The sequence below is a fragment of the Equus caballus genome, chromosome 14, assembly GCF_041296265.1.
Source record: "Equus caballus isolate H_3958 breed thoroughbred chromosome 14, TB-T2T, whole genome shotgun sequence".
NCBI lineage: Eukaryota > Metazoa > Chordata > Mammalia > Perissodactyla > Equidae > Equus > Equus caballus.
In genome coordinates this window covers 24,541,746-24,564,576 of record NC_091697.1, presented here as the reverse complement: position 1 = coordinate 24,564,576, position 22,831 = coordinate 24,541,746, and the positions used below count along the sequence as shown (strand labels likewise).

At 47.5% G+C, this 22,831-nt stretch overlaps 1 long non-coding RNA gene across 1 annotated transcript; it reads left to right on the top strand.

The window, feature by feature from the left end:
• Positions 1–486: 486 nt before the first annotated feature.
• Positions 487–5,768, top strand: LOC111767731 (uncharacterized). Its single transcript, XR_011425000.1, has 5 exons — positions 487–614; positions 3,421–3,502; positions 3,627–3,800; positions 4,468–4,799; positions 5,014–5,768. It is a non-coding gene; the product is annotated as an uncharacterized lncRNA (long non-coding RNA).
• The last annotated feature ends 17,063 nt before the right edge of the window (positions 5,769–22,831 follow it).

The following is a 22,831-nucleotide window of genomic DNA, read 5'->3' as shown; positions in this document are numbered from 1 at the left end:
GATGAAAGTGGCCTTTGTCCTGGAGCATCCAAAGCCACCCAGCAGAGCCACGGGCCAGGATCATGGGCATTGGACTTTGTGTGAGTGAGAAATAAACATCCATAAATGTTTCCAATATACAAAAGGAGAGGAGAGCACAGTATAATGACCCACCTTGGCCATCCACCATTCAGCTTCAAAAACTATCAGCGTTTCCCAGTCTTCTTCATTTACCATCCCCACCCTACTTTTTAAATTGTTTGCTGGAGTTTTCTAAAGTAATTCCCAGATGTCACGCAAAACAACAAAACAAAAACCCAAACACCCTTTACGGTGCTAAGCCGCGGAGACGAGGGGCGGTTTGTCACAGCAGTTAGCCAGCCCCGCCTAGATGCAGTGGACACTCAGTGCCTAGCTGCTGAACTGAACACAACTGACCTGTTTTTCTAGGCTGTGCAGCGCACAGAGGAATGTGTCTGGGCCTAAAGCAGCAAGAACGCCAAGCCTTCCAGCTCTTGGAGAAGGAGCTCTCTTTGTTCTTCTGTTCAGCCCCACCCACCCACCCTACCCACCAGTATCTCCTACTTCTTCGTCCTTCCAGGCGCTGGGCTGCCCAGAGGAGAAGAAGACCCAAGGTGGGATCAGGAATAGAGGGTTTTTCGGGCCATGTCCGGGCTTGGGCTGGGCTGGGTGTGGCGGGTGAGGCTGGAACAGAGAGAGCAGGCAGGAGGGATGCATGCTGGAAACCCAGAGCTTAGCAGCAGGGGCTGGGGCCAGGGCAGCAAAACCTTTTGTGCTTTTCAGCTTGACCTGCGTTCATGACCCTAAAGCTCAGAGGCAGGAAAGAGCTTTGTGGTCAGACCCTCGGGTGGACTTGAGTTCATTCAAAAAGTTGTCGTTATTGAACACCAGTGGGGCAGCCCTGTGCCCTGTGCTGGGGACGTACTGGTGGGCTGGGTCCTGGCCTGGCCACTCCCTGGCTCCGTGAACTTGGGCAGATTCCTTTACTGCTCCGAGCCTCAGACTCCGATATGAAAATGAGGATGGAAATATCAACCTCACTGGGCCCTGGGAAATTGGCCATGATGTGCAGAGAGAGCCTGGCACCCAGTTGGCTCTTGATGACTCATAGCGATTGCTATCGATTTTTGTTCACAATGGCGATAAGTACGGGAGTGGGCGAGGGCGCCCATCCAGAAAGTGGATCAGGGCTGGAGGATGCTGAGCCCCACCCTCTTGGGAGCTGTTTTCAGAGAGGAAAAATGGAGAATGCTGGGAGCCAAAGGGCTTTCTCTGGGAGCGGCCAGGTCTAGGTTTGCATGTCAGAGGAGTGAGGGTGTGGAATCCTGCAATTCAGGGGCTCTTTCCTGGAAGGGGCTGGATCAGCAACAAAATGCTTCCTCCCTTGGAGATAGCCTCGCAGCTGTCAGGAAAAAACAGCTGCGTGGCTTCCCTTCAAGAGGGGAGACCTCAGTCCTGTTGGGGAGAAGGGCAAGATGTGAGAGAAAACAGGATCTCCCAGGCAGGTTCTCTGGGGCCACGGACCAGATTCAAAAGCCAGTCCTGCTTCCTGGCTGTGTGACTTTGGGCAAGTCACCACCTCTCTGAGCCTCAGCTGTATCATTGGGGATAGTGATGTTCGTCTCACAAGACTGTTGTGAGAAGAAGAAAAATAATGTGTCTAAAATGCATTGTGCGGTGCTTGGTACACAGGAAGCACTCAAGAAAAAGTCAATGTGAATCACTCACCCCTAGGGCTTAAAAAGAAACTCCTTCTTCTCTCAAGCAACTTCTAAATATTGGAGGCGCCTCCTCTCTTTCCCTGTGTGGACGTCCTGCATGCGTTCGTCCGCTTCCACAGCATTAAACCCCGTCTCCAGGCTGTCGGCGCTGTGGATGGCGTTGGAAGCTACGAGGCTCTTGCTGTTGTAGGTTGTGGATTCTTGGTATTCCCCCTAAGCTGCACCCCACACCCCGTCCTGAGGAGAGCCTTGATCTGGTGAGAGATCTTGCTTATTCTCTCTCCCTCAGGCCCAAGTCCAACGCATCTGCAAGTCCTGATGCCTCCCCATTGGCAGCTCCCCACCCGCCCCTCCACAGCCACCACCATCACCCATGCTGCCATCCTCTCTCTGCTCGGCCGCACAGCCCCCTCCTCACCCTCCCTGCCCCCACCCTGCCTCTCCTACAACCAGCTCTCCACACAGCAGCCTTACCTTTTTCTTTTAACTTTATTTTGACATAAATCCTAGACTTATAGAAAAATTGTAAGAATGGCACAAAGACTTTTCACACTCTTCACTCAATTCCCTATACTTTATTCTTTGTCACACACACACACGCACACAGATCGCTTTTCTAAGACATTTGAGAGTAAGCTGGAGACGTCATGCCCCCTTCCCCCCGAATATTCCAGCAGGCGTTCCCTATAAACGAGGGCACTCTCTTACATCACCACAGTACGATGGCTGAAAACAGTCCATTGGTATAGTGTTGTTAGCTAACCTGCAGACTTCATCACATTCTGCCTGCTGTCCCAAAAGAAAATTCTGGAGCATGCATTGCATTCCGTTGCCGTGTCCCTTCAGTCTCCTTTAAGTTGGACCCATCCCTCGGTCTTCGTCTGTCATGACCTTAGCATTTTTGAGAAGTACAGTGCAGTTATTTAGTAGCCTGTCCCTCCGTTCGGGCTTGTCTGGTGTTTCCTCCTACAGTGAGTTTTAAAAAGTGCAGGCGATCTCCTCACTCCTCTGCTCTCAGCCCCACAACGGCATCTGCTGCACCCGAGAAAAGGCAAACGCCCCGCACGGCGCCCCCGCCATCGCCATCGCGGCAGCCCGACTGCCCTGCGGCCCTCGTCTGCTCTCCACTCCAGCGCTCTGCTCTCCGTGCTCAGTCTCATCTCCGCACCCCAGCCACACCTCCCCAACCTGCCACGTTGCTCTCTGCCCCCTTGTCCTGCTGTACTTTCCTTCACGGTACCACTTGCCATTAGGTTGCACATTGAGTCTCCTCCCACCAGAACGTAAGCCCCAGAAGGGCAGGAATTCGGCCCTGCTATATATCCAGCACCGCAGCAGTGCCCTAACCCTGGTCCTCCTCTCTGGGAGGTGATGGGAGGTTTGGGGGTTCCCTGTCTTCTCATTTCTTGCTGACCCTTGGCCCCTGTGAGTGCCCCCTTTGTCCAAGAAAGCATCTTCCTTAACCCATCCCACGTGATGTTGTAGGATTCATCCCAAGTCCCAATCCCTGACGGGGAGACCTGGGAGGGATCCCTTTGCACAACACAGACAGACCCGGTGTCCAACCCCCTGTGCTACCTCATAGCTGGACAGAGGAAATAAGAATTCTTAGCTCGGTGAGACGTTGAATGGAGAGTTGAGATAACGAATGTAGAAGTGCCTGGCACATAACAGGTTCTTCTCGCCTCCCTCTCTCTAGTTGGTGAAATAAAAAGACCCATTACATCTTCTGGAGAAGTTGGAAGGGGGTTGTAATGGGTTGAATGGTGCCCCCGCAAAAGGTATGTCCCTTTTCTAACCCCCAGAACTTGTGAATGTGACCCTATTTGTAATTAAGTGTCTTGAGATGAGATGATCCTGGATTATCCGGTGGGCTCTAAATTCAATGGTAGGTGTATTTATAAGAGACACACAGAGGAGAAGACAGACACACAGCACAGATGATGTGAGGATGGAGGCAGAGACCGGAGTGAAGTGGCTGCAATCTAGGTCTGCTGGTAGCCGCCAGAAGCTGGGAGAGAGGCACGGGATGGATTCTCCCGCCACCATCTTGGTTTTGGACTTCTGACCTCCAAAACTGTGAGAGAATAAATTTCTGTTGTTTTAAGCTCCCACGTTTGTTACAACTGCTCCAGGAAACTAATACAGGGATGGACTTTGGCAGAACAACAGATGGAAGTTGCTGGCCCACAGGGAGCCCTTGCTGGATGGGACTTTCCACACACAGGGCTTCATTCCCTCCTCCCCATAGGTAGCGAGAGAAGGCAAGCACGGCTCTCTGATGGGGCCGATTCAGCCCTGGGGGCCCACAACGGAAGTGGCCTGGGCTGAAGCCTCCTGAGCCAGGGGTCTCCCCACATCCCCTCCCTTAGTCAAGTGGAGCGACCTCCCTGGGTGTCCCTTTAAATGGTAAATCTGAGAGAGCAGCCCAGACAGTGGGGGATCGTAGAACACTTGGGAGCAGGCAGAGTGGAGTTGGGGGCCTGGCCGTTTTGGGGTTGTCTGGGGCTGCTGACTGCTGGCACCCAGGGACCTTAGGGCCTTTGGGGGCCAATGGAATCTCACAGTTCCCCCAGGGGTGGTGGTGGGGACAGGGCGCCCTCAGCCTGTGGGAGCAGGCTGGCCCCTGATAGCTCAGTGCTCAGACCACACAGAACAAGATTCTGGGGCCCTTTTTAGACAGCTCTGCCCACCGTGCCAGTCTGTCTCCAAATCCACTTCCACCACCTCTCACGTTTCCCTGCAGAACTTGGCATCCTCAGCCCGACTACACCATTCGGGGGCCCGGCTCCTGCTCAGCTCGGTGATTCCCACCACAGCTCCAGGAAGCAGGTGCAGCAGCACGGACCGCACGACCGCAGGGCCTCAGGGTGACCGGACACCAGGCCTGGACTTACTCTCATCCAGAGAGTTCCCTGGAGTGGCTGCAGACCCCAAAGGAAGGCCGCAGCTCTGTGCGTGGGAGTAAATCCTGGCCAAGGGGCAGCTGGCGAGGACGCTTCCTTGCAGGGTTCCTGAGCTGAGCTTTCTTGTGGGAAAAGGCCCCTCCCAGCTGCTATGAGTCAGCTGGGCCAGCAGGTGGGCTGGGGTGCCACGCCCACTGCAGGCTCTCCCCTCTGTACCCTCACCTCTAACAGGGCCAGCTCAGGGGCCACTAATGAATTCTGCAGGGCTCACATGCCAGGCAGGAGAGGGAAGCTGCTCCGGGAACCACCCCCGGGCAGAGCGGACCCCAGGGACGCCTGTGGGAGAGGGAACAGAGGCGGCAGTTTCACACCCTGTCACAATGCAGGTAGCAGTTTCCTTTCTGGGGACTGGAATGTGACCTACTTCCCTGTAACAAGATGCGACTTCAGCACTTGGATGGAAGATGCAGGTGAAGGCTGCGTTCCTCCCCAAACAGAGCGAGAATGAGGAGAGTCTGTGCCCTGATGCGTCCACACACTGCTCCCCCGGCCTCGAACATCCCCACTCAGCTCGTCCATCTAGAAAACCCCTCTCTGTGAATCGTAAGCAGCTGGAGGGACCTCCCTGCCCCCAACTAGGGCAGCCTTCCACCACCTCTCCATGCTGAGCTGCCCACACTGGGGGTAAAGTCGGAGGCTTTTGAGCTGGTTACAGAGCCATTCAGGCTGTGAAAGAGGGCTGTCTGCCCTGTGTGTGATTCCCTCCTCAGCCCCCAGCACAGTGGCTGGCACTCAGTGCCGTGTGTAACATCTGTGGGATGTGGACGCACGGATTCAACTCTGAGCTCAGTGTCCTCATCTGGCAACAGGGCTAGTGGACAATAGCTCCTTTCAATAGATCAATGAATAGGCTTTATTGAGTCCTTCATATTGACAAACTCAGGAAGAATATATATAGTGGGAGGCTAAATAATGGCTTCTGAAGACATCCAGGGCCTAACCCCTAGGACCTGTGAATATTTATATAGATATACACGTGTGTGTGTGTGTGCACGTGCACGTGCGTGCGTGCCTCTCAGGGCAGTCAGTGCCTGGCACATGGTAATTGCCCAATAAATGGAAATTGTCTTATTTATTATCACTGCTGTCTCCCCTCACTGCTCCCAGCGCTCCCCAGGCATGGGTCACACCATATCATACAGTCCTTGTTGATTCTTCTCCGTGAGGCAGGAGATCTCTGAGCACAGGCTCGCCCAGAGTAGGTGCTAATTAAACGCTAAAGGAATAAACACAGTAAATGAGGAGGTGACCGGAAACCTGGCTTCAGCTCCTAAAACCAATGATGCAGATCTCAGGGAGTCTCAAGGCCACTTCAGTGAAAGGTCTTGTCACTGGTGGGTAACGTTTCCTTGTGAACCACTCTGCAGTGGGCAGAGAATTTTCCGCAATGGGAAACCCTTTCGTAATGGTCATCTCAGTTGGTCCTCTCAGTAAGTGCTGCTGAAGTGCATGGGACCTGTTTTATAGAAATAGTTGGCACCTGTTTTGTGAAAGGTGAGGTACAAAGGAGCTTTGGCCTCTTGATGTCCAATCCATGCTCTGCCACGTCCTCTGTGTGATCTGGGGCAAGTCACTTCTCCACTCTGTGCCTCACTTTCTATATCAACAAAACGTAAATAACCCTATGTACCCAATAAAACTGATATGAAGCTTGCATAAGGCACTGTATAGGGAGACAGTTAATTAGGACCAAATCTCCCACAGAGGACAACTGAAAAAAGCATGTGGAATATAAAAAACATCTTAAAAGCACCAAAGAGACAATAAGAGAATGAGGAATTAGCTGAGCACAATATGCAAAAAATGAGAACCCAAAGAAGTAAGCCTGGTACCCAAAGCTGCATTTTCCCTAAGAGTATTTACTAATCCAGAAGAAACAGTCATGGTTTTCGTGGCCTCAGGACAAAATTTAAAGCCTAGAGTCTACCAAAAGTGGGGACTTTGATAAATGCTTCTCCTTCCTCATTTTAAGATGGGATCCTGAACGTCTACACTGAAAGTTATGATGGGTCATAAGTAAACCCACTCTCTCATGGACTTTCTGGTTTTGTGGTCTAGGTGATCCAGGGAACATTAAGCCTTGAACTTAGGTTAAGGTGGTTCCAGCCTGGTAGAGTTCCAAGACTTCTGGTAGAGTTCCCAGACTCCTGGCAGAAGCAAACAAAAAATCTTTGGAGAAAATACCACCATCTTAGGTGACAAATCATTCTTGCAAATAATTTTTCAAATAAAATGTCCAGCACACAGTGAAAAAAATCAGGGACTCAAGGAAATAATAAACCTGAGTGAGAACCAGGAAAACTACAGACTACAGAAATAGACATAAAAACTTCAATTATTAGAATTATCAGACACAGACTATAAGATAACAATGTTTACCATGTTTAAAGAAATACAAAGGGACAAGAAACTATAAAAAGCAACACTGCAGATTTGAAAAAGAGCAAAATAAACTTTGAGAACTGAAAAAATAACAAAATTAAGGATACAAAGTCAGTTTAATGGTAGATAGATACAGTTGAAGAGAAAATTAATGAACTGGAAGACAGATTAGAAGAAAGTGTCCTATATGCAGCAGGAGAAATAAAAAGATTAAAAATATTGAAGAGAGGATGAGAGAATGCAGTGAGAACATCTAACACATATGTGATTGGGGTGGAGTTCTAGAAGCAAAGAGACAGATAATGGCTGAGAACTTCCAAGATCTATGGAAAGACACCAATTCCAGTACTGATAAATTCAAGAAGTCCAAGTAGGATTGCAAAAAAAATTGTCCATATATAGACACATCACAGAGAATCTTAAGAAAACCACAGACAAGGAAAAAATCTCAAAAGAAGTGAGAGAAAAGGGATGGTATCTTCAAAGTAGTAGCAGAAGAATAGCTGACTCCTCAAAACCAACAATAGAAGCCGGAAGACAGTGAAGTGACATCTTTAATGTGCTGAAAGAAAACAACCCCAGCATAGTATTCTGGACCCAGAGATGTATCCTGTAAGAGTGGATGTGAAATAAATACAATTTTGACAAACAAAAGGTCACCAGTGGACATTCACTAAGGGTATTCTTCAGAAGCAAATTGTCTCAGACAGAAGGTCAGAAATGAAAGAAGACAAGCAACAAATGAAAAAATAGATGAATTGGACTTCATAAAAATTAAAAACTTTAGTGTTTTAAAAAACGCCATCAAGAAAATGAAAAGACAACCCATAGAATGGGAGAAAATATTTGCAAGTCATATATCTTATAAGGAATTTGTGTCTAGAATATATATTTAAAAAACTGTTACAATTCAGTAATAAAAAGACAAACAACCCAATTATAAAATGGGTAAAGGATCTAAATAGTCTTTTCTCCAAGGAAGCTAGACAAATGGCCAATAAGCACATGAAAATCTGCTCAATATCATTAGTCTTTAGGCAAATACAAATCACAACAACTTAGACACCACTTCACATCCACCAGAATGGCTAGAATAAAGTCAGATAATAACAAGTGTTGATAAGGAGGTGGAGAAATTGGAACCCTCATGCACTGCTGGTGGGAATGTAAAATGGTGCAGCCACTTTGGAAGACATTCTGATAGTTCCTCAAATGAGTAAACATAGAGTTATCATATGATCCAATAATCCCACTTCTAAGTATATACCCAAGAAATGAAAATATACATCCACACAAAAACTTGTATATGAATGTTTATAGTAGCATTATTCATAATAGCAAAAAGACAGAAGCAACCCAAATGTCCAGCAACAGATGAATGGATAAACAAAACGTGGTACATCTATACAATGGAATATTATTTGGTCATAAAAAGGAATGAAGGAGACTTCAGTTTTACAGTCCATTATGTAAGGAACTTAGAAATTGCCACTTTGTCCTAAAAATAAGTTAAAAGCTGAACAAACTGAAAAATCCACTAAATGAAAATGAAAATACAACTTAAGAAAGTTTTTGGGATGCAGTGAAAGCAATAGTTAGAGGGAATTTTATAACATTGAATTCATATACTAGGAAAGAAGAAAGATCTGAAATCAATAATTTAAGCTTCCACCTTAGGAAACTAGAAAAAGAAGAACAAATTAGGGGCTGGCCCAGGCGCAGCAGTTAAGTTCACATGTTCCGCTTCTCAGCAGCCTGGGGTTTGCCGGTTCGGATCCTGGGTGCGGACATGGCACCACTTGGCACGCCATGCTGTGGTAGGCGTCCCACATATAAAGTAGAGGAAGATGGGCACGATGTTAGCTCAGGGCCAGTCTTCCTCAGCAAAAAGAGGAGGACTGGCAGTAGTTAGCTCAGGGCTAATCTTCCTCAAAAAAACAAAACAAACAAACAAACAAAAACAAAAAAAATGAAGAAGAAATTAAGGTCAAAGTAAGTAGAAGAAAAGAAATAATAGAAAGTGGAACAGAAATCAATGAAATAAAAAACAGGAAATTAATAGAGAAAATCAACAAAACCAAAAGCTTGTTCTTTGAAAAAAGAATCAATAAAAATCCATAGGCCTTTAGCTGGGCTAAGAAAAAAAGAGAGAAGATATAAATTACTAATATCAGAATGAAAAAGAGGACATCACTACAGATCCCATGTACATTAAAAGGATAATAAAGGAATATTATGAATAACTCTATGCCCACTGTTGTGATAGCCTTGATGAAATGGACCAATTCCTTGAAAGACCAATCTGCCAAAACTCACACAAGAAGAAACAGACAATCTGAATAGACCTATATCTATTAGAGAAATTGAATCAGTAAGTAATAACCTTGCAAACAGAAAGCACCGAGCTCAGAAGGGCTCAATGGTAAATTCTACTGAACATTTAGGAAAGAAATTATACAATTCTCTACAACGTCCTCCAGAAGACAGAAGCAGAGCAACTACTTCCTAACTCACTCTGTGATGCCAGCATTACCCTAATACCCAAACCAGACACAGATATTATAAGAAAAAAAAACTATAGGCCAATATCTCTCATGAACATAGATGGAAAGATCCTCAACAAAATATTAGCAAATTGAATCCAACAATGTATAAAAAGAATTACACACTACTACCAAGTGGGATTTATGCCAGGTATGCAAGGCTGGTTCAACATTTGAAAATAAATTAATGTAATCCATCAGCTCAGCAGGCTAAAGGAAAAAAGTCACATGATCATACCAATGGGTACGCAAAAAGTATTCGACAAAATTCAGCACATATTCACGATAAAAACTCTCAGTAAACTAGAAATGGAGGAGAACTTCCTCAACCTGATAAAGAACATCTACAAAAAAAATCTAGCAAACATCATACTTAATGGTGAGAAACTAGCTTTCCTCCTAAGATCAAGAACAAGGCAAGAATGTCTGTCTCACTTCTCCTTTTCAACATCACACTGGAAGTCCCAGTTAATGGCATAAGACAAGAAAAGGAAATAAAAAGTATATAGATTGGGAAGAAAGAAAGAAAACTGTCTTTGTTCACAGATGACATGATTGTCTATGTAGAAAACCCAAAAGAATCAACAAAAGAACTCCGGGAACTCACAAGCAGTTACAGCAAGATTGCAGGATACAAAGTTAGTACAAAAGTTAGTTGTTTTCCTTTCCTATATGTCAACAGTGAACAAGCAGAATTTGAAATTAAAAACGCAACATCATTAACATTAGCACTCAAAAAATGAAACGCTGAAGTATAAATCTTACAAAATATGTACAAGGTATATATATGAGGAAAATTACAACGGATGAAGGATACCAAAGAAGGACTAAATAAACGGACAGCTGCTCCACGTTCGTGGTTGGAAGGCTCAATATTGTCAAGATATAATTTCTTCCCAGTTTGATCTATCAATTCAATGCAATCCCAGTGAAAATTCCAAGTTATTTGGTGGATATTGAAAAACTGATTTTAAAGTTTTTATGGAGAGGCAAAAGACCCAGAATAGCCAATTCAATACCGAAGGATGAGAAAAAAGTTGGAGGACTGACACCACCTGGCTTCAAGACTCACTAGAAAGCTACAGTAGACAAGACAGTGTGGTACTGGCAAAAGAACAGACAAAAAGATCAAGGGCACAGAGAGAGAGCCCAGAAATAGACCCCAAGGACGTAGTCGACTAATCTGCGACAAAGGAGCAAAGGCAATACATTGGAGCAGAGACAGCCTCTTCAACAGAAGGCGCTGGAACAACCAGACATCCACAGGCAAAGAAAGGAATCCAGACACAGACCTTATACCTTTCACAAGAAATTAACTGAACATGGATCATAGACCACAGACCTAAATGTCATACCCCAAACTATAAAACTTCTAGAAAATAACATAGGAAAAACTAGATGATCTTGGATATGGCAACGACTTTTTAGAAACAAAACCAAAGTCACCATCCATGAAAGAAATGATTGATAAGCTAGATTTCATCAAAATTAAGAACTTCTGCTCTGTGAAAGACAATGTTGAGAGAATGAGAAGATAAGCCATAGACTGGGAGAAAATATTTGCAAAAGACACATCTGATGAAGGAGTGTTATTCAAAATATACAAAGAACTCTTAAACTTCAACAATAAGAAAACAAACAACCTGATTAACAAAATGGGCCAAAGACCTTAACAGACACCTCACCAAAGAAGATATATAGATGGCAAGTAAGCATATGAAAAGACGCTCAAGGGCATATGCCATTAGTGAATTGCAAGTTAAAACAACAATGTGAGACTACAACACATCTATTAGAATGGCCAATATCCAAAACACTGACTCCACCAAATGTCAAGGGTGTGGAGCAATGGGAAGAGTCACTCATTGCTGGTGGGAAGGCAAAATGGCACAGCCACTTTGGAAGACAATTTGGTGGTTTCTTACAAAATTACTCATACTCTTACCATAGGACCCAGCAGACGTGCTTCTTGGTAACTACCCAAATGAATGTAAAACTTCTATGCACACAAAAACCTGCTCACAGATGTTTATGGAAGCTTTATTCATAATTGCCAAAATTTGGAAGCAAACAAGATGTCCTTCAGTAAGCAAATGGATAAATAAACTATGGTACATCCAGATAATGGAATATCATTTAGCACTAAAAAGAAATGAGCTATCAAGCCATGAAAAGACATGGAGGAACCTTAAATGCATATTGCTAAGTGAAAGAAGTCAACCTGAAAAGTCTACATACTGTAAGCTTCCAACTCCATGACATTCTGGAAAAGACGAAACTATGGAGACAGTAAACGGATCAGTGGTTGCCAGGAGTTAGTGGAGACAGAGGGATGAATATGCAGAACACAGAGGATTTTTAGGGCAGTGGAATTATTCTGTATGATGCTGTAATTGTCATCACACATTTGTCCAAACCCATAGAATGCACAACACCAAGAGTGAGCCCTAATGTACGCCGTGGACTCTGGGTGATGATGACATGTCGTGTAAGTCCATTGATGGTAGGAAATGTTCCCGTCTGGTGCAGGATGTCTACTGGGGGAGAGGTGGTGCTTACGTGGGAACAGGATGTGCTATATGGGAATTGTCTATCTTTTCCACACAATTTTTCGGTGAATCTAAAACTCCTCTAAAAAAGAAAGTTTATTGATTAAAAAAAAGAATGATGTATTGATACACGCTACAACATGGATGAACTTTGAAATCATTATGCTCAGAGCAAGAAGCCAGTCACAAAAGTCCACACGTTATACGACTCTATTAATGCGACAGTCCAGAGTAGGGAAATCTCTAGAGACGGAAAGTACGTTAGTGATTGCTTAGGGCTGAGGCGGTGGGGATGATGGAGGTACAGGGGGAAATAGCTAAAGCGTATGAGGTTTCTTTCTGAGGGGATGAAAATGTTCTAAAATTGGCTGTGATGATGGTTGCACACTAAATCCATAGAATTGTCCATTTTAAATGGGTGAATTGTATGGCATGGAAATTATAACTCAAGGCATTTAAAAAAAGCAAATATGACTGGGGCTGGCCCGGTGGCGTAGTGGATAAGTTCATGCGCTCCACTTCAGCAGCCCGAGGTTCATGGGTTCAGATCCTGGGTGCGGACCTACATACCGCTCATCTAGCCATGCTGTGGCAGCATCCCATGCACAAAACAGAGGAAGATGGGCAGGTTAGCCCAGTGACAATCTTCCTCACCAAAAAATAAAATAAAATAAAATAAATATGACCTCAGTGCTGACAAAACCAAAGAGAAACGAAAGAAGGAATGAACAACAAAGAAAGTGGTAAATATGAGTGGACATCTGAAAGAATACCAACAAGATCCAATAATACTGATAATGTATCATGGACCCTTAAAATACACGTAGAATTAAAATGCGCAGAAACTATGATATAAAAGTCAGGAGGGAGACGAATGGAGTTGAAGTGTCCTAAACTCTTTTCTATTTGTGAGGAAGATAAACATACTAATCAATTATACTTTGATAAGTCAAGGATGCTTGTTAAGCCCTAAAAATGTATATGCCTTCTAAATTAGAAGAGAAAAAAAATGACCCCAAAGAAGTTAATCCATAAGAGAAAAACAGCTTAGGCAGGTACAAAATTATCAGTAATTATATTCAATGCAAATGGAATAATAATTCTTTTAGAAGATTAAAACTGTCAGAATGAGGGAAAAATACAAACTAACTATATGCTTGCTATTTATAAGGGTCACATCTAAAACATAAAAATACAGAATGGTAGGAAATAAAATACGGAAAAAGGAATTCTACCTGAAGTGCTGGCCAAGAGCACACTGCTGGAGATATATTAAATTCCATAAACCAGATTTGGAGGATGCAAAGTGTTTGCCGCATCCTCATTAGCAGCACTCCATTCTGAACCCGCCCAAACATCCACGGAGTGTAGCATGGATGAATTGTGGCATTTCCATGCCATGCAAATGCACGAACTACTAATGCCCACAAGCCTGGGATGGCTCTTAAAAATAGAATGTTGGGCAAAGACAGTAAGAAACAAGAGAATACATGCAGTATGATTCCATTTATAAAAATATTCAAAAACAAGCGAAACTAAGCAATCTTATCTAGGGAGGCATACTTAGGTGTCTACACTGTGAAAAAGTACAAGGAAGTGACTATCCTTCACCCAGAGGGCCCATTTGGCCTGTCTGCATTGGGAGGGTTCTTCCCCCCAGACTCACGAGGGGGTTTTGGCAGGTTCTGTATCCGGTTGAGTCAAAGCTCTGCCCATGGTAGTGAGGGACAGGGACAAGGAGGGGAGCTTCCGAGGCCGGGGCGCACCTGAGCAACCACCTGAAATTGGAGGTTTCCTTGACCACTCCTTGCAGGCGAGGTCCCAAGGGACTGAGGTGATGAGGACGGAGCAAGGGAGGAGAGAGGCAAGCCCTCCCCGCCTCCCTGGCCTGTACTGTCTGGCCCCAGTGTGTCAGTGCTGGGGACCTTCTTGGATGTCCTTTGGGCTGGAGTGGCCATATTCAGCATCACATGACCTTACTCCCAGCTGGTGGACCCGCTGCCAGTTTGGGGCCATGGAATCCACAGGCCGTGCAATTGAAGGTGAACAGGGCAGTTTCCCCTCAAGCGCATAGAATGGAGGGGGCCCCGTTGACACGGAGCTGCAGGAGCAACTAGATGAAAGGATCTCAGGCTATTTCAATAATTAGGTCAACTTGGAGTGGGGTTTCCGTAGGAACAGGATTTCCCAACAGCGGCTTCGGCTCAGTTCCCCATAGCTGGTCTGCCACTCCTCCTGCGTCTGGTTTGACCATAACTGCAGCCGGTTAGGGAACTTGTATGAGTGAGGCCTTCCACTCAGACCATCTGCAGGCCTCTTCCTGACGCTTCAGGTGGCAAGAGTGGACACTGGCTGGGGACGTTTTGCCTGACCTAGACAAAAGACCTCTTGGTATACACTATGATTCTTAGTTGCTATTAACAGAGTAAATCTTGGCTTACTTAATCAGCAAAGGGGTTTGTTGCAAGGATACCGGGCAGGAAGCCTGCAGAATGGATTGAAGGGGGCGCTGACAGGCTGAGAGCACAAATAGGTCACCCTGAGGGTGTGATCTGATTAGAACAAGACTGCTGCCCTGGCTGCTGGACCGCTTGACTCTCAATTCCGTGCCACTGCCACCCAGCCCTCAAGATCCCAGATGCTACCACCCCGGTGATGAAATAAATCTGACAGAATTCTGCTTCTCTCTGTCCCTCATCCAGAGTTGTGTCCCAGATGGGGTCACCTGACAGGCCGGCAGAAGTGCGGGGGCTGGAAAACACCCGTCTAGGTCTTTTGGCTTCTGTAGAGAGAGGTGAGGCACGTCGGGCCTCACACAGTGGCCATTTCTCCAAACCCAGGAAGGGGGTACAGATGCTGGACAGCCAAAAGAGTGAGGAGCACGTACTACTGTCGCTCCCCCCGCCCCCAGCCATTGGGTATGACACAGATGCATAAACAATTGCAACACAGGGATCAAAGGGCCACACTGTTAGGACAAAGGAGGGGACAATGGGTCCAGCCTCAGTTTCCCCATCAGTAAAATGAAAATGGCAATAACAGAGCTTGTCTCCTATGGCTGTGGGAGGAATAAAGACAGTGTTTGTAAAGCACTTCCCACTGTATTGGCGCGTGCAGGGCCGCGGGTCATAGGCAGGTGTTCTCACTGGAGAGGCCGGTCAGCAGAGGGGTCAGGAACGTCGTCGCTCCTGCTTTGCGGGTCCAGTAGCCCCCTGACACCTCTTTAGAGGTAGAATTTGGGGCTGTTAAGACCACAGGTTCTGGAGCCAGATTGACTGAGCCTGGGACCCAGTTCTGACAAGGACTAGTTAGGGGGGCTTGGGTGACTTAATTGACTGCTCCGTGACTCAGTTTCCCCATCTGTAACATGGGAATGGTCAGAACTTCACAGAGGGGCTGTGAGGACTACATGAGTAACACATAAAGGTCTCTGAGCAGTGCCTGGCATGCAGTTACGATCAATGAGTGTTAGTAACTGTTATCACTCAGAGGTCCATTGTGGGCACAAAGCCCTGACGCACCCCAGACAGCCTGTTTCGGATGGAGACACCATTTGCATGTGACAGTTAAGGAACTGTGTGACCCAGAGTTATTAAAGGCCTAGGGGAGCTCTTCAGACTCTACATCGGCAGCTCCCCAACTCTGCAGGCTCAGAACCTCCTTCCCACCTGTGTGAGCTTAGAGCCCTCCCTGGAGGTCGCCAGCTTTCTAACAAGTTCCCGCCGGCCCCCGAGTCCTGTTCCTGTGGCTGAGCTTGCCATCTTGGTTCGGCCTCATCACGATTTTCCACAGTCCCTCCAGCCTCACTCAGGACCGTGCACTCCACAGGAGACTGGAGGGTGACAGACTGGAGTTATGTCTGGCCCTCTGCGATCTCGCTCAGGCCCCTTCTCGGCAAGTCCAGAGCTCCGTCCTCATCACCTGCTGGCCAGGGTCTCCTGAGCTTCTCTTGGGAGCAGCCCTACCATCCAGCCTGCCTCCCCCTTCCTCCAGGAAGTTCTTCTCAACTGGGGAAGCTCCCGTCCCCCAGGGGACATTTGGCAATGCCCGAAGACATTTCTGGCTTGGGAGGGTGAAGGAGTGCTACTGGCATCCAGCGGGTGGAGGTCAGGGATGCTGCTAAACACCCCGTGATGCACAGGACAGTCCTGCGCAACAAAGAGGCTTCCAGCCTAAGAAAGAATTTTCCATTGCTGAGGTTGAGAAATCCCATTCTAGGAATTCTGCTGAATAAAATGGCCTCTATCTTGTTGCAGCACAAAAGTATAGGGAAGAAAGCAAAAATCTCCCAAACCTCACTACCCAGAGACAACACTGTCTCCGTTTTGGTGATCTTCCCTCCAAATTCCTCCCCCTGCGTGTTTACATGCAGATTCACAAGCGTGTATAATTTGACAGAAATACATGCTATACATGCTGTTCTGCAAACCTCTTTTCTCCTACTCAACAACACACTATGGGCATCTTTCCACTGTTGACAAATGTAGATTTGCAACATCCTTTCTAGAAGTCTGCATGGCATTCCATAGTAGGGATGTAACACTTTATTTAGACAATCCCTTATTGATGGATACTTAGATTACTTCCAGTATTTTGCTGTTATAAACATTGCTGTGATGAATACCATTGTATATACATCTTAGTGCGCTTGTCTGAGTCAATCCTTAGATAAATTCTAAGAGGAGAATTACTGCCCAAAGAATAGCATGCCGTTTTAGGATTTTTACCCAATACTTAATGCTGAATTGCCACTTGAAAAGATACATTACTTTACGCAACCTCTACCAGGGCACAGGAGTGCCCATCTCTCTGCCCCTTTGCCTACACTGGATATCATCAACTGTCTTAATCTGCAAGAGGATTTTTTTAAGCGCTAGCAGGGACTAGGCAGGAATGTTCCAAGCCGAGTGTGGAAGTTTCTCCTTGGCAGTTGAGTTCTGGGATTTGATGTACCCCTTCTGTCTCCTCTCCCTGATGCCCCCTCTCCTTGTAGCGTCCTCAGACAGCCCAGGGTGGGTGAGGGGAACTTGGTGAACAGACTGGGGTGCCCCATTTGGGGCTGCTGCTCCCCCACCCATGGTTCTCTCCGTTTGGCTGGGATCGCTCCTTGGTCTCCCTTTCTCTGTGGCTGCTCTGCTCCCTGATTTTTAAGGACTTGGGAGTGTGTTCCCATCAGGGAGGTCTCTATCCATGGCCTTACCCTGAAGCCACCTGCTCTTTATGCTCTAACTGAGGCCATTCCCTATTCCCAGTAAGGAGTGACACTCAACGGCTCACATGGACAGAGTGGATTTGAGTTTCAAGTGTGTGGGTTTTCTTTTATTTACGGTTTACATTATTTCTCCAAACAACCCCATGAAACAGTTATTATTCTTCTCACCCCTATTTTTCTCAGTGCAGCCACTGAGGCCTAGAGAGAGAAAATGATTGGCCCAGGTCCCGCTGCAGGTGAGTGGCAAGGCTGGGACTTGAACCCAGGCCTTCTGTTTTAAAATGTACCTGGGATTGGTTCTAACCAGGTGTGTTAAGACCTGCAGACATGGAAATGAATCTCATTAAGGGAGAAGTTTTTATACTCACAGACCCCAAGAAACAGGAGGCAGTGCACACCATGTGGGGCTATGCAGGGCAGCACCAGGCCGGTCAGGAGGCAGATGGAGCAAGGTGACAGCATGGGCAGAAACCTCTATTGCCAGAGGTGCCTCACTAGCAAATCCCCAGAGTGAGAGGCCTTAGCATGTACACACTGTGTCTTAGAATAGTGCGGGGTTTTACGTTTCTGAAATCATGATACTTCTTGCAGTTGAAGTGCATATTTCATGTTACCCAGAATATATTAGTTAAAAGAGAGACCTGTTGTTGAGTGACTTTAGCTCAAATCTTGGTTCTAGCAGTTCCTTGCTGTATGATCAAATTACTTAACCTAGTTGCACCATCATTTCCTGTGTGCAAAATGGTGCCAGTCATGATGTCCATCCCCTCCAGTTGTTGTGAGGAATAAATAAGAAAACAGATATGACTGGGAACAGTTCCAGACACAAAGAAAAGTCTCAGTAAAGATTAGCTATGTGTTTTTATTTGTAGCCCTCAAAGCTGAAATCAAATTAATGGTTGTAGAGTCAGGGTTCTTGACTGGAAGCCACAGAAATGGACTTTCATAGAGAAAGGGGACTTTTAGGGGGAATATCAGGGCTCACAGAAGTGATGGGAGACTGGAGACTCAGGCTCGATGGGTAGAACATGGAATAGATCTGGAGGACCAAGAATCAGGAGCCACAACAACCATCAGAATAAGAAACCATTCTAGTTATTTCTAACAGTAGGTATTTAATACAGGGAATTGGTTACAAAGATGTTGGAAGAGCTGAAGAGCAAAAGGGAGAAGGATAAAAAGGGAAATAGGCTGTTACCTGCAGGATAGGAGGTTGCTACCACCCCATGGACCTGAGTCTAGGATCCGACATGCCCCACTGAGCTGCTGGAGGTGCTGCTGCTGCTGCTGTTAGAACCTTATTACTCTAGCTGAGTGGGAATCCTGAGCTGTGCTCCTGCAGGTGCTGCTGAAACCACCACCAATGCTGCCAGAAGGCCGGAAGCAGTTATGTTCAGTTGCCTGCGGCTGTGCTAGGCTGCTAAAAACCATTGCCAGAAGCCTGAAGGAAATGGCTTCTCCCTTCCTTCACTTTCCAATTTCCTGTGAGTGCTTCCCATTGACAGATCCTCATAGGAAGCCATCCCAAGGGAGACTGGGAGATGTCATTTCAGCATTCCTAACCCTGCAGATAGAGAGCAGATAAGATGAGAGGGTGTGGAGGTGAGAGGCAATGGACGCTACCTGCTTTCGTCCATATCAGGAATAGTGCAGCCCGGACACGTCTGCCTGACCTGGGTCCCTCCAGCTCTTGGTGTTGGAGATGCCAAGCCCCGTGTGGGAGCACCTGACACACCCTGGTAAACCAGGAGTGGCAAGAAGGAGAATAGAGCCCTTTTAGCTTCTGGGGAGCAATGGGGGCCCCAATCTTCCAGGAGTACACACAGAAGGAGGTTTCTCAAACTGAGGTGGAGGGCCAGGTGCAGGGAAGTCTCAAAAAAGACAAATGTTCAACTCAATGAAGCATTTCACAATTGACAGAGACTTAACACGTCAGGAATGGTGCTGCCATTTTTACTAGAAGGACAAGATAGTGAAAAGACATTGAGTGAACGTCAAGGGGCAGGGGCTGGCTGGCGTGAGAGGGAGAACTGCCAGTTCACGAGTCCGTCCTCTGGCTTCACTGTAGGGGCAGACACTGAAGAGTGGAGAAGGGAGCTCACGCTGCGGTGCCTGCTGTGTGGAGGCGGGCTCTGGGCTAGACCACCCCATGGCAGCCGGCAAGAGTCCACACTGAGCCCTTCACTGGCACCATTCTAACACTTTACACAGCCTCCTCAGGTGCTCTCGCAACAACCCTTCAAGCACACACTATATTATCGTCCTTACTTTACAGATGAGGAAACTGAGGCACGGAGTGTAAAAATAAGTTGTCTAAAATCACAGCTAATAGGGGAGAAGCCAGAAATCAACCGCAGACCTGCTGGGTCCCGAGCCTCTTTACTGATGTGAAAGACAGGCAAGCTGAGGCCTGGGGAGGAAGTACCTCCCTCGGGCTCTTGAACCTCTGGGGAGCGATTCATAGCCATCTCTGGGGGAGGGGGCAGTAGTCAGCCTACTGTAACCTCAAAAATGAATTTTGAGACATATATTAATTTAAGTAATAGGAAATTAAACTGGAAGTTTCAGATGAAGCTCCAAGATGCAATAAATATCAGGATCCAAAGTACACAGAGAGATGGGTCACCCCGGGCACTTGTGAAATGATCTACCCAACTCCTGGTTACCTGAGTTTTAAACTCTTCAATCTCAGTGAGGGGGCAAAAGGGTAGGGAACAAACACTAGGAGAGGCGCTGGGACTGGGGGCCCCACCATAGCCTAAGGGGAGTTTCTCCTTGACCTCAAGTCAAGAGAGAGGAACTTCAACAGACCACTCAGAGGACTCGATCTCTGTCCCCTGCAGCTGAGGGATCAGGCGGTGCCTGGGAAACCTACAGGGTGAGAACACCTTGCTGATTGCTCCCACAGCAGGTGTGAAACAGAGGGGAATGCTGCACTGGGACTGGCCACACTCCCCAGGTTTCTTGGGGAAGGCGTATATGAGTGTTTCCCAGGGACTAGACGGGGGCCACTGGAGTGAGAGGGCTGGTATGAGATCATCCTAGGTCTGTCCACAAGGACCACCTGGAAGGTAGTGGGCCCCCAACAGCTGGAAGCTGGAGGGGACAGATAATTCTGAAAGGATATGGATGGAGGAAGCAAGGAACCTCAAGAGAGGATGTCACCCACATTGCGGGACTGTGTTGAGGAGTCTCCCAAGAACTCACAAAACCATCCCACAAGAGCCAGCGTGAGAGAAGTGAGTAGAGGGCAGTTGAAGGCGGTTCCCATCCGGTGAGATCTTCCCTGCCCCTCTTACCTCTCCTCTGTTCTCCCTGCCATGCCCATCCCATCCCAGGACAGTCAGTAACAGCAGCCGGCAAGGGAGAAAGGGGGTGAGTGGGAAGGAAAAAGAATGGCCTGCCTCACTCTCTTCACAGAAGGCAGGTAGCCTTCCTGCGGCCAGCATCGGCTGTCATCCGAGCAACCCCAAAACACGTCCAGGCACCGATTCCATACAGGTTCTGGGTCAGTGCTTGGGGTAGGGTCATGGGTGAAAGTGAGATGAAGGTAAGTCCAGTAGAACGCCTGCCATCTAGAAGCTCACGTTCTGGTGTAAGAGGCTGGCAAATAGAAGAGAATTACAAAATGGTGGGATGCATAGAATAATAAAGACGAACCTTCCTTGAGCACCTATGTGCTAGCAGGTTTGCCTGAATGCACCTCACTTAGCTCTCATAACAACCCTGTGAGATGGGTACCGATATGCCCATTTTGAAGAAATCAGAGCTCAAGGAAGTGAAGTGGATTTGAATTTGGTCCTTTCTGACTCCAAGCCCAGGTTTTAACCACTCTGCTATCTAATGGTGCACAGAGGAGGCAGCCACTGGGGGTGAAGTGTGGAAAATGGGGTTCGAGAGGATGCGCCGATAAAAGAGATAAGTGTGTTCCAGAAAAATGAATCAGCGTTTTCAAAGGCCTTATATTTGTGTGGATGCAAGACATTGTATGCATAGCTGCTAATTAGCATTCATTGAGCACTTACCACATTCCACGTACTCTGCATGTGTTTAATCCTCACGGCTTGCTATACGTTCCTATCAACATTTTTATAAACGGGGTACCTGAGCCTCAAGGAGAGGTGGCCCAGAAACCCACAGACAGTAAAACAGACAAGGGGGAACTAGAACCCAGGTCTGCCTCGTCCCCAAAGGGAGTACTTTCCACTACACCAGCCCTATGGCTGGAAATGAACAGTGATGGTCCCGCCTCCTGCTCCCTGACTACAGCAATTGGCTCAGCACGGGCACGTGACCCAAGCTAGTCCAATCGGAGTGAGTTCCGGACTTTGAAGCCGCACTTCTGGAAAGAGGTTCTGTTCCCTCCCGCCTTGACCAGGGAGGGGGCTGGGGTTGGAGCTTTGGTCGCGGAGGAGATGGGGATGGGGCCGTGGCGGTGGTCTCGAGCTGCAGGGACTGGAGCTGCACACGTGGGAGTGGGAGAACCAGTGTGCCCGACTGATGTGAGGAGTTGGGCGGGGGCGCAGTACCCGGCCCTGACTTGGCGTCCGGTGGCCAGCAGTGCCCCTGCCCGACCCCGGCAGGCAGAGCCCACGTGTCGGGGAGCCCACGTTCTGCTGGAGCCGAGAGCCCGTGCTATACAGGAGCGAGGGAGAATCAGGCGCTGCTCGTACTTTCGCTAAGAACCGCCCACCTCGCCTGCAGACACATTGTGTCCCAAGTGGGTCATCAGGCAACTATATTTCATGCCACAGTCATAAATAGGAGACTGAGATTACGGTAAAAAATCGGTTTGGACTTCACCGTGGGATGGCGCGGTGCCTGTCTCTCTGAATAATGGTGCATCCCTTCTGTAGCTCTAGCCTGCCAGGCTCGCTCCAGCCTCCGCCTTTGGCACACCCAATTCCCTTTGCTTGACATGCTCTTCCTCCGTCTCTTCACCTGGTCACCTCATCGTCCAGGTCTCGGCAGAAGTGCCACTTTTCTCGGTGGCCTCCCTGGGCCCTGGAGGCTGGGCTCGAAGCCCCTTCCGGTGGGCTCCTATGGGTCCCGTCTACCAAGCAGAGGTCACCCCACCTTGTAGCCAGGCTGCAAGCTTCCCAAGGGCAGGGGCACCTTGTCTCGAGGTTTCTCCTCTCTCCCCAGTGCCTACCACAGTGCCTGACACTTGCTTGTCACCCAAGTACACGTGGAGGGCAGGGACCGTGTCTGATTCATTCCTGGACTGGCTCCAGCTAGGGCCGGCTTCATGGGCTTGTGACTATCACAGTCACACAGGACCCCATGCTACAAAGGGCCCTCGCTGCACTTGAGGTTGAATGCCATGTGGATACCGTGTTGGAATTCTTAATGCTTATATCTTTGAATGTGTGTTTTGTAAGTGGAGTGTGATGGGACAATGGAGCGTGCACTGAGGACTTGGAGCCTCTGCTCATGTGCGGTCCTGCCTTCCATCACC